The sequence below is a fragment of the Eutrigla gurnardus genome (genome assembly GCF_963514095.1).
Source record: "Eutrigla gurnardus genome assembly, chromosome: 3".
Classification (NCBI taxonomy): domain Eukaryota; kingdom Metazoa; phylum Chordata; class Actinopteri; order Perciformes; family Triglidae; genus Eutrigla; species Eutrigla gurnardus.
Genome location: NC_139917.1, coordinates 25,008,627 through 25,022,930, shown reverse-complemented (window position 1 = coordinate 25,022,930; position 14,304 = coordinate 25,008,627). Strand labels below are relative to the sequence as shown.

General features: G+C 42.1%; 1 protein-coding gene across 1 annotated transcript in view; it reads left to right on the top strand.

Annotated features, from left to right (window-relative positions):
- The window catches only part of LOC311011477 (endonuclease V-like), a 47,009-nt gene extending 38,129 nt beyond the window's left edge, over nucleotides 1-8,880 (top strand). The window contains exon 9 of the mRNA XM_084006435.1: nucleotides 7,516-8,880. The gene's annotated coding sequence lies outside the window, so the exon portion shown is untranslated. The remainder of the gene's footprint in view (nucleotides 1-7,515) is intronic.
- Nucleotides 8,881-14,304: the final 5,424 nt, after the last annotated feature.

The following is a 14,304-nucleotide window of genomic DNA, read 5'->3' as shown; positions in this document are numbered from 1 at the left end:
GGATTTCATTTTTTTGGAATCTTAAAGAGAATAACTTTAGTTGTATTTCAAAGAGATAATTTATAGAATTATTGTACAGGATGGCAGATACCACAAAAAGTGGATTATGTGAGCAGCCAGCAAAATACTTTTACGTTTTTTAAGTGCATCTGCATCATCTCTATCTGAAAAATCAGAGTCAACTTCAGGGTCTTAAAAATACTAAAAGATGCAGAACATGCCATATCTCGTTTACTAGAAAGGTAAAATATGTTTATCAGCCTTAAAAAACAAAAAAGGTGAGTTAAAGCTGTCAAGCAAATTACTATAAAATGCTATATTTTAGTGATTTTCCTTCACCTTTTAGTTGTTCATAAAACATTATGATTCCAGGCGACATCATCGGCATCAGTGAAAACAGCTCTGCTCTGGTCTGCTGACAACACCTCAATAAGATCCTTGGCCTCTCTCTGCACCCCTGAATCCATATTCACACACACACACAGACACACACACATACACACACACACACGCACACACGCACACACACGCACCCATAAAGGCTAGCCTTCGCATGGCACATCAGGGCCCCTTTCCCCTCTCTCACGCACAGTGACACCATCCACCATGATTCATCTCCCTGGCAGTATGAAGTGTAAAGGAGATTATTACCAGTGAAGGGCTCAGCCCCCCTGAAGATCTACTGCTCTCCCGTCTGCCCTGCAGAGGAAATGGGAAAATATTGCTAATGTTTACAGCCCTGTGTGTGTGTGTGTTTGTTTGTGTGTGTGTGTGTGTGTGTGTTTTAGTAATGCCTGAAGCCTGACCAGCATGGTTAAGCAGTTCCCAGGCTTGTTTACCATCTAGAAATGTGCTGACTTGCAGGGTTTTTTGTGTGTGCAAATGTTTCCGTATGCATGTGCTTGCAGAACTGCCGCGTGTGTTTCTCATCATGTGTAAATGTAAAATGTGCACATCAATAAACCCAGAAGCCAGCTGTTGTTGAGGCCTGTACAGTATGTCGTACAGTGTTACTTTGTGTTTTCCTGCCTCTCTGACCAAAACAGGAATGAGGCCCATTTTATGACCAAACAAAGAGCAGATTTATGCTTTAATTTGATTTAATGAATCGCTTTATTTGTCATGATCAACATTAAGAGTGCTCAGTGAGAGGGAATCCGACTAATATGCTAATCTAAATGAAAGCCTATTTGCACATATCATGTAAATTATACTGTAGGTCACTCTCATTATTTCTTAATGAGTAGTAAGGTAGGGGCATCTAAATCAAGACTGCACTCACTTCCCCCAATTAGCATAAAGATTTTGCAGAAGTACTCAGAATAGTAACTTCAATCAGAATATGATTGCATGCAGCTGGTACAGGAAGGTATGTGCAGAAGCCCTGCTCTTCTCATTTGTCCTCTTTCTGAGGGCTTTACGCCACGACGGGATTTGCATAAATAAGAGATGACATCTGATGTATAAGGCACCAAAACCAATGAAAGTCGCCCTTTAAATTAAATCTTACTTGTGGAAGTAGCAGCTTAGTGAGGCTTGAATTATGTTGTGTAATTTGAAAGGACCACTTTGTAACAAAGTAACCATATATTAAATGAAAAAACTAACATACATTCATTCTTGATTCGTAACTGCATATCTTTAGAGGGTCACAGGGAGTTGGCCGCACCCTTGCCGGTGGGAGGTGGGAGGTGAGAGGTGGGGTAGACCCTGGACAGTCAATCGCAGGGCTGATGCATAGAAACAGACAATCATTCATGCTAGGTATTCCCAGTCTGCATCTCTCAAGTGTTCCCGTTTGTTGAATTAATCATCATACTCTAGCACACCAAAGAAAAAGGACTCTCATCTGAGTCTCCCACTGTAGCTCCAACCATTATTCTGCTATGGACAGTTATGTGAGGAGGTGTGCATGTGGTTGGATAACAAACTCTGTACCTGTAACAGAGAGAAAGTAACTCAAGTGGCAACCTCCGTGGCTGAAAACACAAGTGCCAAAAACATTCAAAAAATTGAATGGCCACTTGATTCTTCAAAAGCAAGTCAGTATCCATAGATCCTCATAGAAAAACACCCAAATATACAGCAGAAATAAACATGTTTAAAGCCGGGTACCTTACTAACAAGTGAAAAATTGTATCCCAAGTAATAATCCCAATCAATATCACATTTGTCAGTGTGAATTACGGACGCAACTCCCTAACCAGACTGTCTAGCTAGGGTTAGCTGCTAATTTAGCATTTGCTATGCTAACAGGACCTGCCCTCACTGAGCTTTGATCTTCTCCAGCTCCACCCTCTAGTCTAAATACGGTCTCTTCTGGTTCCAAACAGTAAAAAACACTTTTCTACAGAAACCTTTTGGGTGACATCACTGATTTTATACAGTTAAGACGTAGATGGGCGTATTTGATGTAGACTAAAATTTCAGTGGAAATGTTGCCACAGCTTTGTGGTAAAGGTTCATATAAACTTGTTCTATTAGCCTTCAGTGGTAGAGTGATCCTTACAGGCTCCCTGTGAGCTATTTTGCTCTCCGTCATGTGTCCATGTTTTCTGACAGACGGATTGTAGCCGGGCCTTGGAAGAAGAGTTGACCTTGGCTGTCCAGAGCAGACACACGGGTCAGACAGGTTAGAAAAGATGATTGTGCACCTGGTTGCTCAAGGTCCAAGGTCATCCCTTTCATCAAATTCTCTTCATCCACAAGCCTCCAGAACTGCTTCATGAAAGTTAGCTGTAATCCTCTAAGTGTCTGAAACTCTCTTCAACAGGTTGAACACTCTTTCAATATGACTTTTCTTTCAATTGAAATGTATTTATTAAGCTAAATGTATTTGATTACGTACAGTACATTAAAAGGTAATACAACATTAAATCAAAAAAAGGGGAATAGAACACAAGCAAAAAAACAGTCAACAGTGTTTTATAAGAACCATAAACTGTATAATTGATGATGCTTGGTGCTCAGACATAGTCAATGATTTTCCCCAGATGTCGAATTATTAATGTCAAGATGTTGCCATATTATTTGTCAATAGAGTTGTTTTGTTGCTGCTGTTCAAATTCCTCATGATGCAAATTTGAACTACCCTTTTTTGTTTTGTTTTTCTTGTGTAGCAAATGGGCTACAACTTCATTTTGTTGTGCAAGCCCATGTTGCATAGTGAGAATAAATTATCCTTGAATCCTGAGCACAAGCTCATATTTTTCATAAAGAGCATCACAAGTCAAATAAAATTAGTAGTTAAAATTGCCTTCTTGGTGAGACATATCAGGCATTCGAACAATATTGTGGCAAGTTGCTCTGTGTTCGATGCTCAATGCTCTCATCAGTTTTGAAGAAAGCTCAGGGAAGATGAAGGAGATTAGTACCTTGAAACCTGAGAGATCTGCTGGGTTTATAAATCAAGGGCATGTTGAAATGGGGTGTGGAGCAAGGCCATAAAGAACATAATTGAACTGAACACTGCAAGTAGCCTGCGCAGGTTTCTAAGGAAGGTGGATTCTTAGGATAGTGCATACTGTATAAATTGCTGCCGGGAAGTTCTACTGTTATGTTGTCTTGGTATATTGCAGCAGCCAAACTGCAGTGAGTCAACCAGCAGCCAGGAATAGTATCCACAGGCTAACGAGCACCGAGTCTACTGTCTGAAACTGACACAAATCTCCGAGTCCAAGCAGTATATTTGGTATTCTGCAATGTACGAACGGCAGTTCTGCATGTACGACGGCAGCAAGTATGTAGGAGAGCTGGTATCAGTAGCAGCTGAGGTTTGTAGCGCTGAACCTGCTCCTGCTACCTTGCTCGTAGTCTCGACGATCATGTGGTTTTAGGAATCATTGGTTAAGATCATTTTCTGTAATTTAGGTATGGGGACGTGTTTGTAATGCTATAGTTTGTATGATTACTATTTTGATCACTGGCATTTATTTAATATTTAAATGCAGAGTATGCAGTATAGTGTCACAGTATGAAAGTATACATAATTTAAAAAAGGCTTGATTAAATGTAAATGTAATTTTGTTTGGACATGTTTTGTCAGTACAGAAGTGTTCCAAGAATAGATCCTTGTGGGACCCCGGATTTTGTAACAAGTCATATTTTACTGAGTGAAAGTCCCCAATTTTGATGATGAAGTTCCAGTCAAGATTCCGTGGTAATTCCCGGTTTCACTTCAATGTATAGTTTAGAAGTATTGGGATTGGCTGTCTGTTTTATTTAACTTTTCAACTTGCGCTTCATTCTTCTTCTGGTGATGTGCATTTTGTCATACTTTGCTCCATTTCTGTTTATTTAACAAGTGAATAAACCATACCAAAGCTGTAAATTGAAGATAATCAAATGTATGCATTAAGCAGAGCTCTGGTAGGACAATCAGATTGGTATGTTAAAATCACCTTTTACTCTGAGTTTCATTCTAATTTTAAGGGTTACCTGTAGCTCCAACATCAATGTTTTGTGACTCAATAGACATCAACTTCCTTTTTCCTTTCAGAAAGAAGGTTTTGTTTTTTGAAGAATGGTATAAAGCTTGACAGAGCACATGGTGGGAGGGTAGAGAAAACTGACTCCTGACAGCTACTGACTGAATCTCAACACGGCCTTCCAGAAAGCAGCAAAGCATTCATTTTCTATGGCTGAACGCCCTTCTAAGTAACTAACATTCACCATATGTGTGTTTCTAAATACATAATCTTGAATACTTATGTTAATTAAAATGTTCCTTGTTTATAATTATAGCTGCATCACTGTAATAGCCCCTCATGCATCATCATGTCTTATATCTTATTAGAAAATATGCATAATGGCCTATTAGAGGAACACGCCCCAACTCTAATTGTCATAAGCCATCAAAGCTTCGTTACAAAACTCATCGTTTGTCTTGTATTGATAATACGCTTTTAATAGCAACACATGCAACGTCAATATGTGTCGAAAAAGCATGTGTGTGTTTGCTTTACTCTGGGAAGTGGGGGTATTGGTGGTGTGTTTTAAAGGTTTAGAGAGAGGGGGGAGAGCAGCGTGGTCGAGTGAGCTAGAGAGTGAATGAAGAGAGAGCGGCATAAGCAAGAAAAAAGCTGTGATTCAGAAGAATAACATGTTATTTTCTGATTGATTCACAGTGGATATGTTGTTAAGCACAAATGAAGACTTCCTTACCTCAGAAAGGAAGGGGGGAGGGTGCCGGATTTTGGATGAATACAGGCAAAGGTCTGACATGTTGGCCTTGGTCCGCCAAGGGGCTTTGAACCGCCTACACATTGCTTACTGGCTGGAGGTGAAATGTAGGATCCAAAAGCTCTTAGCTGAGGACCAGAAGAGTCCTGGAACACAACAAAATGAGAAAGGACAGGAAAGGGCTTCCTAGTGGGTCAACAGTGATGATTGAGAGGCTTTATTTGTGTATCAGTCTTGGATGTTGTTGCATATTATACCTTTAAGAAAGACCTCTTCTTACAGTGGTGAGATAGAAAACAAAATTGTAGTGGGTCCATCCATTTCTTGAACTGAATTATCTGTGCTTCACATTTAAAATAAATGTTTTTCAACAAGCCTGGCTGAGCAGCTTTAATGCATCTGTTACAACAAATTGAGTTGAAAAGCAAAACAGGAAATGTAGTTCCTCGAAGGAAAGGTACAGATCTCTAAAAATAGCCCTCCTTTTTCTGTGATCTACATTCATCGTCAGGTTTATACTTCACAGAGGAAGAGCAGAAAGGGACGGCTTTCTTTTCGTCTTTGTTCTTCCACCTTCGGCATTCTGTCAGATCAGATGCCGATCACAAACAGGAAGTGTTTAGAAAGTACAACCAAACAGCAATTCACCTCATTACGTATTAATCACCTTTGAGGGAGGTTCAAGCGTATGATGTCGAGATCTAAGCCATTTGCTCAAACTTTGGTCTCGCTTTTGTTTTTTTTGTTTTTAATTTTTACCTCTCAGGAATGTAATTGCATTGAATCTCGTCTTGCTCAACTGTCTCTAGGCGCTCCACTGCTGTCTTCCCCCTCGTACACACAGACAACTCGCCCTCCCCCTCTCCGCTCTGAACACAGACGTAACAAGCTCTGACTGTATCGGTTTATGATGATGTATGCATTTTTTTTTTATCAGTTACTTTCAAAATTGGAGTAGAATGCAGAGTGTTGTACCGATGCAGCCGTATCTACGACCACGTCATGCCAGTTGATCTTTAGACCCCTACTATGTTGTTATTTAGAGCGGAATCTATACCTTTTCTGTTAGCGTGGAAGTTCACACACTCGACACTAGAGGGCTACCTGGAGCGTCCTGGTTGACATGCATTGATCTACCTACTGATTTACATGGTTGTACAAGGCAAGACAAAACGGCACAAGTTATAATAACCCGAAACATTTTCAACAAACGATATTTGTAGCAAAATAAAAATAATTCTATGCATAAAACCCCACCAGCTGAACCGATAATACCACAACCACCATAACCACCAATCATGACATAGTGTGTCCATATCTAATAACTAATATTAAAAAATGGACACCCTCTGGCTGCCGAGGACACAGCGTGGGCCTCATCTTCTTTCCTCCAACACTGGCCCTGAGTCAGCCTTATGTAATGCCCACTCTCTTGCCATTACAACTCTATTATGCTGTCCTTTTATTGCCCATTCAGCACCTTGACCGGCACTGTGGCAGCCTGTAACGAGATAATAGCTCGCCATCTCGTTCTCCATCTGGCTCCCTTTTTTTTTCTACTTATCCGTCTTTCTCACGCAATTCCTGGTTCTGGTTTCACTCCGCCGCTCTGTCGCTCAGTGTCGCTCTCCTCCAGTTTACTAGCTGATGCTGATTGCCTCTTTAATGCACTGGAAAAATCCGGGGTGGCTATTCTGCTCAAATTGCTTTGTGTTGTGTTGCTGTAGGGCCCAAACTAACTGGACTGGAGAGGCCGTCTGAAGCCTCCAGTCGGGGGCAAAATAATGGCTGCTAATGGGCCTTGCTGTTAGGGTCCAGGTTTTTCTGCTAAGGCACAGAAATAGCTTCGGCATGACAGGGTGCGATGTGTTCAGTACCATGTACCATCAGATCTGGATGCTTTGCCATTAATTAAATACTTGCGACTTTGTGCAAGGTGTAGGGTGAGCCAGGAGGGTCCTCTGCGAATGCTTGAGGGTTTGGGAAATCCCCCTTTCAGAGAGTCTGGTTAGTCCAGTCTCCAGTAGGGCAGCAGTGTGCAGGTTCAGCCCTCTAGAAAACGTCAAATGGCTATGAGAAGTCATCTTTCTGAGGTCGATACAAGAAAATAATCACTAATCTGCTTCCTGTGTGCTGATGTGAAAAATGACCACATGGTCAGTGTCTTGTATCTGTTCATCTATTCTCTCCATGCTTTTATGAATGTATAATCTATAAGTCTGTATATTGTTATTGTATTATAATTATTTAAAACACACACAAACACACAGCGAGGGCTGGTATGTGTTTTTATCTGACAAAATATTGTTTGTTCTTTGTCTCCTCTTGTTTCAGGTTGGAAATGATGAAGCCATGGAATACAAGTACTACACGTCTAGCAAGTACAGAAGACCACGGGAATTAAATGAATTAATATCACCTTACACCTTACGTGTGTGTGTGTGTGTGTGTGTGTTCCAGTGAGTGAGAGTGAATGCGTGCTTTAACTTTCATGTGCGTTTAAAAGCTCCGTCTTTTAATGCACTCGCCCCACATTCAAACTGGATATGGGTCAGACCAGCTCTTTTTATACTCTGTTCTCATTACATTTTTGGGTCACTCAGCTTCTTTTTTTATATAAATATATACTGGGAGTTTCGTAAATAAATCATAAATGTCCCTGGTCCGCTTCATGCTGGTCATCTGTTAATAACTCCAGGTTGTGTGAACTGTGCCTCATCTTAAATTATAGAGTGACAACAAACGAAACCCAAACCTTAACACACACACACTCCGTCCCGGGCCATATTGTGTATAATGTTTCGTCACTGACTGTCTCTCTATAAATGACTCAGACTTGGCAGAGGGCACCGCTGTGCCAGGCCGGTCCCAGCAAGGCAAGCGGAAAAGAAGGGCAGGGGGGAAGGAGGCTGACTCTGCAGGGAGGGTGGCTAGGAATAGAAGTGGTCAGCTGGGGCAGTATTGATCAGCAGGAAGGGTCAGAATCAGCCTGGTGGGGACCGCAGACCGGCCCCCATGTCGTGGGACACTTTCAATCCATTCCAGCATGGATAGATTGTGGCGTTTGAGGAAGGGGGGACAGGTTATTGTGTCTCTGGTCTGATAGCTTCTTCCTCTCATCCATCTCCTCCCTTTCATTTGCTGATCTTCTGAGGACCTGAGCGATTGAAACTTGGGTGGACACATCTTTGCGTTTTCATTATTTCGAGGCTGAAGACACTAATAGAGGGCAGCGAACCAGCGGTCCTCCTCTGACGGCTCTGACACTGTTTCTCAGCTCTCTGCCTCCTCCATTCTTTCCCCCCTGTCTTTTGAATTCAAACTGGCTTACTTTGGCTCGCCATCAACTCTGAATTCCTCTTCTCTTCTTGTTAAAATGTTTTCAGCTTTGTAGTCGTCCTGCCTTCTGTCCCAGGTTTCATTTTCTTTGTGAAATGTTTATTTTCCAATATTGTGTTGTTCAGGGCTACGGCCCTGAACATCGTAACTCGCTGTAAAATTGACTGAGAGTTATTTAATACGTTATACAACTAGAATCATAAGCTTGACTGTCAGTTTGGAGTTCTTTTTTTCGAATTAGTTACAACATCACAGGAGAATGAGAGCTGAAATAGGTGGCTAATGGCAAGCTCAAACCCACAGGCTACATCCGTGACAGTAATTGTCAAAGATGCAAAAATTCTTTTTGAAATAAACAGTATTTTCAAGTATTGCTGTGTCTCTATTATGTTACATTTTGCACATTCAGGCACAAGAAATGAAAGCAAAAGAAAAGGCAAAAAATGTTTCTCAAAGAAAAAAAATTAATCCTCCCACGCAAAAAGAGTAGAGTGAGAAAGAGGACATACAGGACATTATTGTCTTCATCATGGGGAGCAGCGACATCTCCCCTCTGAATCGTGTCTGCACATCATGAGCAGGAAGAAAAACAACGTCTTTGAAAGCATGGAACGGGAATCAAAGAAATGCTTAAGAAATCAATCAGTTGAACTTTTGAAGCTCTGGACTAATGAGAAGATGCTCAATAAAGCGTCTGCCCTTGAGACGCTTCTCGCTATATATCTGCAGCAGAGCCAAACAAAGGGCAGCGAGCGAAACAGGCGAGGGCCACGGCGATCTGTACAGAGCGGAGCAAAGCGCTCGGCTCCCGTTTGATTTGAGACGACAACCTCCAGAGAAAGACGCAGAGAGTTTACAGAGGCGTCTGCAGCCGGATGAGGAATATCTTCGACTCTTTGAAGAGACGCAACAACAATGACACAGAGGAGAGCCCAAAGAATTACACAACGTGTTCTTGCAGTTCACTTTCTTTGTGAATTAACTTGTCTGATCAAGTATAAGACCCAAGTTAATTTAATGCTTCTTGGAGAAAGTTCAAGTTGAGTTGAAGTCATTCTTAGAAGCTCAGAGAAACATTTTAATTTGGCTATTTATTAGCTTATATTTAAACTGGCTACTTGAAACAATCTGGTCTTGGATAACTCCAGCTCCAATATTGGCTGTTGTCCCCAGAGGTTGATCCCTCATGACCAACGTGCTCCAGACTCACGTCAAAAGATATGACTTCAAGTTAAGTTTCAACTAACTCAAGATCAAGTAACTTCTGAAGTAATTTGACTCAAATTCGATTCAGTTGGCGAGTCAGTGAGCACTACAAGCCCTACAAGTTCGAGTCAAGTCGAGTTGAGACTGGAATCCGGGTCTCGCCCTCTGTTTAACACAACACTAACACAGATGTGACTCACCTGTTTGTTGCTTGGTTACGTTTGACACAAACCACAACCGCATCCCCACTTGTGGGTGAGTATGAAAGCAGACACATTGTCACCGACGCATGACCGCACAGCATCACACGGACGCGGTGCAGATTGACTTTCCTTTTTCTGTGGTCCAAAACGATCTCTGAGTCTCTCAGAGAAATGACTTCCAAGAGAAAATGTGCTTCCACTCCTTTTTTTCGTATATATCTGGGTTTTCCTCCTGCTGATTTTTCCACTACTTGGTTTAACCATCAAACAGTGTTTCATGTGATCCCGAAGTCTTCGTGAGCTGAAAGTCTCTACAGACATGAAATATTCACTGAAAGTCGGTCTGTGTCTTCCTCCTGAAAAAAGCTACAGTATACCTGGGCCCCGTGGTGCTTTTTTCAGCTGGATGGAGATTAAAGGGGCCAGGACTGGAATCACGTCACGGAGCTACAGAAAGAATGCACTTCCTTTGTGACGTGCCTTTCCTGTCTGAAGGGAACACTCTTTGATACATTCGGGACACGGCGTGTTCAAGTAAAGGTGAATATGTGTGTTTATGTGTATTGGTGTGTGTGCCGGCAGCGGTTGAGAGTCCCCCCAAGGTAACGAGCGAGAGCACTTATCAGGAATTCTGTTTTGGTGAAGGGTTTCATCTACCTCTGCCTCCTGGTTGTCTTCTGCTTCACCCCAGAGCTGAAACGGCACTGCAACACTATCTAGCTCTACCTTAACCATTCCATTGTTGGCATGCTCAGATATCCTAGAAAGCGAGAATTTCAAAAATGGCAGAACTTATTCCAGTTTTCTGTACAATTTTGCGATATTTGTGATCTTGTGTTTCAGTGCGATTACAAAATTACTTTTACAGGACTTTCAGCATTTATTGAAACTTCGGGGCAAAGGAAACAAGCGCTTAACTTTTGAAAAAGCCCTATCATTACTTTTACAATATAATATTTTTGGCTAAGTTTAATAATTGAACTGTCCTTTCACTTGTTTTTTCTTGGTTTCTTATTACATCTATTACTTTTTATGGTGTTAAAAATCCTCCTGAGGTCATTCCTTTGCTTGTTCGTCAATGTCCAGGTCGGTTTCAGGCCCAGTTAAGTGGAACAGGGAACAGGAGAGATCCTCAGAAGTCCCTTAGGGGGCGACGTGCACAGGAGAGAAGCATTTATAATGAATCTCCGAGCTACCTGTGTGTGCTTAGAGGGAGGCGAGGGACTTTTGCAGCGTGCATCGCTGTCTTTCTTTGGCAGTTCAGTGTAGTAATTGGTAAGGTGGTGTTGGAGAATATGACAGCCAATGGGTTGGCCTTTACCCCCCATGCAGCAGTCTTTGATTCATGAGGTCATATTCTGTTGCAGAGCATCAAAACGTTCCTTTTCCCTAAAGGGCGTTATTGCACATTTTTTAGGATTTAAGTCCTTTTGATTTTAATCTGAAATCCAGGCTTCCGCCGCAGTTAAATGCATTTTTAATAAATATTTTTTTGTGATACTGCCAGGGATCATCCATTTCTGTTATAGTACATTGCTGTGCAAAGGGAGCTGACAGTTGTTTTTGGGAAAGTGGCAAAAGGCTCTTTAATATTATATTCTAGACCTTTTACATTTTTAAAACACCTCTATTCACTATGATATATTAATGTGTTGATCAGGAGCAACCAGAGTTGTTGTGGCTGGAAGGGTTCCTATGATCTGCAGGACCCCTCTCTACCGATAATGTTTCTGTTACTGTTATAATGAGCCAACAAACCAACCGTAATCTCAGGTCCTTCTCTTCTGAGGAAGCATGGGGCTCCTCATCCTCACTGCTCATCTCCATCACAGAGATTTCAACCCGTAGCAAAAGTCCCAGCAGGAATACCGAACATGCCACTGACCTTGCTGATGTGGAATCGTGATGAGGAAACACCAAATTCTCTCATTTCAACATTGCTGGCATCGTGACATTAAAAAAGTGACACCAGGGAAACATTGTCCATCAGCTATGTTTGAACACCAAACATTGATGCAAACACAGTCTGCCTCCTCTCGTCCCACCGGAGTCCTGCACTCTGTCCTGCCGTCCTCCCATCAAGTGCACACAAATCTTTACAAATAGGCCACGAATATATACTTTAAAACATTTTTTTTTTTTATAAAGCAGCAGTTTTTAACAAGCGTTATTCACACAGGACTGTGTTGACTCAAACGACAGTGCCCATGTTTATCATGATGAACGATCATGTCAACCGGCGCAGCAGTCTGACTCACTGATGTGCGTTTAACAAGGACACAGACAAGTAAAGGCTTTGGTTACAGTGGATATGCTTGTTGGAATACACAGTGCTCAACCTTCTTGAAAACAATACAGTCTAGTTACAGTAAAGCACTAAAGGACTGCAGCGGCGGCCTCACTCTGAAAGCCTGTTACCGTCTACCTCTCCATCATACAACCGGTTGTGTCATGGTAGCTCTCTCGGTCCTAAATCAACGAGTCGTCCATCCAACGATGTTGTTCTTACAGCATCAGGTTAACACACAATATTAGAAACAAATCCATATGGATCATCTTTGACATCCCTCCTTCCTGCCATTTCCACATCCCTCTTTGTTTAGTTTCTATTTGTCTCTCAGCATGAAGCTCATCTAACCGGGGACCAGGGTCCTTTTCCCCCTGGTCTCTCTCTCTCTCTCTCTCTCTCTGTCTTGTCATTGTGAGCTCCGCAGACACATGCCTTCTGCCTGGCTTTTCACTCAACAGCTGAATCATCACTTTGATTCCCCTCTTTCTGTCGGTTTCCCTCCATCATCCGCCAGCTCCGAGTCCCCAGCCGCAGATCCGAGAAAAATAGTTGCTGCCTCTCTCTGCTTTGCTTATGTAATTCCAACTTATTTATATGTTGTATTATGTAATGTTTGTGCTGCAGTGGCAACACTCAAAAAAAAAAAAATATATCCTTGCCAGGAAGGCTTTATGCAGAGATGATTCATGTGAACAAAACAATCCTCACTACTAATGAGTAATCAGCAATGTGCTTGTAATGACCACGAGGGCATTTGTTAGCATTATAACTGCGTCGGTGGGCTCGCTAGCTCTCTTGGCGCTGCTCTCTTGATTAAGCTTGGTAGTATGCAGCCAGCGTTTTGGCAAAGCTCATTTAGCGGCAGAGATTTTTCTTTGGTTCCCCTAATTGTTGGCGTTGCATTCCCATTCAAACACAACAGATGTCTGATTTAGAGTTACAGCTGCAGTCATTGCTTTGCTGTGCACTTTAATGCAGCACCTTCTGTTGAGTTTAGAAGATTAAACCAGATTTTAAAAGTGCACTTTGCAGAAGATAGCAACTCCGAGAAAAATGCCCCGATGATGTCATCTGTGTATCTCGGCAACAGATGGGGCTGTTTTCAGATGTGAGTTGACAGTGAGAGAAACATGCTTTTCACAGATGATGCCTATTGATTTTAAGTGATCTGCTAACTTTTCCTCTAGTGCCATCATGAGACGGACACTTTTTTAATTTCTAGTGAAATATCTCAACAACTATTGGATGGATTGCCATCCATTCGGTTCATCAAAAACTGTGAGTGTGACCAAAGCAAAGAATCCTGATCACATACATCTTTAATAAAGTTCTGATTCAATTCAAGTCACAAAGTCTGACAGCAGGATGCCAAATGTATGTTAGTAAACTGTTACGTTGTGAAGGAGTGTGTGTTTGTGTGTGTGTACTATGTGAATATGGACACCTAATTACTTGGCACATCCATTGGCTTTGTTCCCAGATGGAGGCGCGTGGGCAAGTATGTGTGTGTATGTGTGTGTGACTGTGTGACTGTGTGTGTGACTATGTGTGAGAAAGTGCTCGATTAATATGTCACTTATGTTCCTCCTCTCCCAGGAGGCCACATGGTGGGGCGAGGAACCGGGCCTCGCAGAATGGCAGATTTGGGGCAATTAAGCTTGAAGTGGAGCACAAACACACAAATTCTCACACACACACACACACACACACACACACACACGTAGCTGTAGCTCTGGCCCGACCTGACAACACCCAGTGGATACACCCTTCTGTTCTTTCATACCCACACAGACATGGTTCCCTTCTGTTCCACATCGCTCAGGCACTTAAGCAGGTACTCTGTCCACACACACACACACACACACACACACACACACACACACACACACACACAGAGAGAGAGAGACACAGAGAGAGAGAGAGAGACTGCATACAAATCTACTGCAGCCTTTTGTCCCTCCCTCGCACACATACATCCACTGCAGCACTCATGTCTCTTCTTTCCTCTCAAACACACACACACACACACATCTCCTGCAGCACATTTCCAACTTTTGTCCGCTACTTTTTTTTTTTTTTCTTCAT